A 3,885-nucleotide genomic window follows, 5' to 3' on the forward strand; every position below is an offset into this window, starting at 1 on the left:
AAAGAGAGTTTATGTAAACACATGAATCCGTGTCTATATTGCAAAACAACTATTGATGTGCTTAAAGAGATTTTATGTCGTTTGAAAAATTTATGTTCACAATAACAAACTTAATTTATGTATTTATTATTTATTTTTATTTAATTAATAAAAAAATAAAAAAATTCAAAAAAACTAAAAATAATAAAGAAACTAAAGATACAAAAACTGATTTTTTTCTTTTCAAAATTCACCATAAATATTATTGCTTTGTAATGTAATAAAAAAAATCCTAAAAAAATTAAAAGAAAATACAGATATAAAAAAAATTAATGATTTTACAAGAAAAACTTAAGCTCAAATAGATATAATTCCATATTTTGATATAATTTCTTCTTTTTTCTTTTTTTATAATTTATAAAATAACAGCGAATTTTACAATCTGTGACCTCAATGTACTCTCAATAGAACTACTTATACAGTTGGTTCTTTTATCCTTTTGTCCTCCGTTATAATAGCTGTCTGCTTGCGGTGCTGAGAAATTCCTTACTGTACTCCCTATTCTAGGCCAATTTTCACAAAGTTTTTACTGTTCACAATTTAGAACACTTGACTACTTATCAAGTGTTAAAGACTTTATTTAAACAAAAGTGCTACTTTTGCATCAATTTTTATATTCTAATGTTTACAGAAAATTTTTTCTTGTTCACAATATTGAATTCTACGTAGTTACTGTTAAAGACTTTATTTAAACAAAACTGCAACTTTTGCAGTAACTTTATATTCCATTTTTTACAGAATTTTCTTTCTTGTTCACAATATTGAATTCTACGTAGTCACTGTTAAAGACTTTATTTAAACAAAACTGCTACTTTTGCAGTAACTTTTATATTCTAATTTTTACAGAATTTTCTTTCTTGTTCACAATATTGAATATCAAAAAAACAAACTGATCTAATTATATCAGTATTCTTTCAATCAACATGTTTAGTTTTCAACAAAAAAACTTTTCGCCAAAATTATATATAATAGTTAAAATTCTTGTTAGTCTTTTGAAAACAACTTTTCACCATCAAGATTCACAAAACTGGTCCCTTTTTCAGCTCCGCTTCCCAATTTTATACCACCGCTAATACTTGTAACTGGCCTTTTTTAAACTTTTTCTCCAGTTACCAATATTGGCGGGTTAGCAGAACCTTCCGTTCTCCTAACGTTTTGTTTGTTTTGGTCTTTTTCTTCATTCCGAATATTTAAAACTAAAACTCCTAATTTACATGTTCTGCTCTATTGGCAGCACTAAAAATTGCAAGTTCGGAAAGTTTACGAGCTTTCGCCGCGATCTTAAAAATCAAAACAAATGACGATAAGAGAAGCAAAAGCTCTCACTTATTTTTCTTGACATGAGCGCGTAATGCACATGATAATTTCTATTTTCTATTACAAGTAATTAAAGTGAAACCAAATAAAAATAAAAATATAAAAAAAAACAAAAGAATCCCCTCATATCTGGCTACCCGCACAACCACATAACCACAGGGAACCAGCCGTATCTCATATACACAAGTTGCTCTTGGACAGCGTGGGACAACCCAGGTAAAATCTCGAACAAAATTTTTTTAAGCCCTGTGCTTAGTTTCGTTAACGGAGTAATCATGCGATATTATTCGAACACATGGTTGCTACCAAACGGGACATCAAATTGTTTGTCTGGAAAAGTCCCGTTTGGCTTCGGTAGCTTTCAATTCCACAAAAGTGTGGTCGTTCACTTCTACTTGGGCTACTAAGCGAACAGCACACAAAATTTAACTTTTAACTAATGATAGTTTTTATTAATTAGATAAAATAAAAACACTTGGGTCATAAACCACGTTTAAACAATTAAATTAAATTATAAATAACTATGGACGATTAATAAATAAAATATTTGTAATAAATAAATATTAACTTATTATAAACATTCTTCTTCAAAAGGATCAAAAATATCGAGATCAGCAAATTCTGGCATTATTGTAGGTGTAGGCAAACCAACCCAGCGGCACCATTATGCCAGCGCTGAAAAAGTAAGCGAGGATAGCTCGCTTACCTTAATAGCTCTTCGATTTTATTTTTCTTTGTTTTGTGTTCGACATAGGTAATTTCGGGGTTGAAATTAGAAAAGAATGAAAAAGAAAAGTATTTGAATATGAATAATTTCTTGTTTTATCTGCATTGTATACATTTAGTATGTTTTTGATTTCAGTGAAGTCCGTCAAATTAGTGCAATGAACAAGTTTTAATTTTTAAAATCAAAATAAAATCTAAAAATATAAATAAAATATAATTTGTGAATCTAAAAATATAAATAAAATCTAATTTGTGAATTTAACATAAACTAACTGTAAGTATATGCAAAATTAAGTAAATATATTTAAAATTTTAAATGTTATTTTTTTGTTTTGTATTATGTAGATGCTACTGCGTCAAGAACGAATAATTGACCAATGTGTTGTGAATGCAGTCCTTCTAAAGCAAGATGCAGTCAGCTGCTTCAATTGGAACAGTTTCCAATTCAATCTGATTAGGATTTCATTCAGTTTAACGAAGAAATAACTGCCGTTGAAGTAGTTGTAAGTTTAATTATTTATGTTTTTTGCCTTCAATTTCAACTTCAAAATATTAAAATTTCACATGTAACAATTTTACTTATTCAAACATTTCTTTTCATCTATTACGTTATTTATAGGCTGCATCAATGAGATGCGTTATTGACAAACAACCAATTACGCGAAAGACTTCGTGGAATTTTGGAGAAAGTATACTCATAAATTACAACTTTGATGGTACACAAGGCAAGAAGTCCTTAAGAGCGTTAAAGAATGTGACAGCAGCACTTTTTGGTATGGTATATTGTACATAATTTACTTTAGCGTATACAATAAAATACTTTTGTATTTACAGATGGTTTAAGGAGAGATGGTAAGCCGGACAAGTGATCAGGTCGAGTCTGGAAATCTCTTCAAGTCTCTAGTAATAATTCCACAGAAAAATATTCTTTTATATAAATATGTAAATATGTTATATTGTTTTATGTAAATATTAATATTTTAATTTTATAAAACATAAATATAAAATATAATTTATCCAAAAAAATTTTTAGTATTTTATTTAAAAATCAATAGCATAGGTAAAATTGAAAAGGTGAGCTAACATGTCAGCGCTGATAACAAATTTGAAAAGGTAAGCTAACATGTCAGAGCTGATATGTTGCATTAAAAATTCGAAAAGGTAAGCGAACATGTCAGCGCTGATATGTTGCATTACAAATTCGGAAAGGTAAGCGAACATGTCAGCGCTGAAATGTTGCATTTCAAATTTGAAAAGGTAATCGAACGATTCAGCGCTTGCCCGCAATGACATGCTCGTGTTAAAGTAATTAGGAGTTTCCTTTAAATAATCAGCGCTAGGCATTACCATTCAGCGCTGAAGCAATCGAATACCTCAGCGCTGAAAGTCCCGCTGGGAAGTGACGTACATGTAACATTATGTGTTAACAAAATATCCTCGAAACATCTACACTACAACCATCTCTAACGAAGCGCTGGAATATTTAAGGCACAAATAATCGCAAACAAATTACTTATTTTTTTTTGCTGAATTAAATATCTTAACTTCATTCAGACAAGCTCTTCACTCATTATCGTTGGACGCAATTTCCCTAGCATGACATGCTTCGATAAATGTGCTATAAACAATTCCATTGTATGTACCCACATCTTCATATGATTTTGGCCCTTTTACATGCAACAAAAGTAATCTTAAATGGAATAGATCAATTTCTTTTGGAAACACCGAGTAATATTTTTACCTCCTCGTCGTTGCCTTTTATTTTTTTTTTTTTTTTTTTTTTTTTTAAACATACATTTATTT

The sequence above is a fragment of the Teleopsis dalmanni genome, chromosome 1 (genome assembly GCF_002237135.1).
Source record: "Teleopsis dalmanni isolate 2A chromosome 1, ASM223713v2, whole genome shotgun sequence".
In the NCBI taxonomy this organism is placed as follows: domain Eukaryota; kingdom Metazoa; phylum Arthropoda; class Insecta; order Diptera; family Diopsidae; genus Teleopsis; species Teleopsis dalmanni.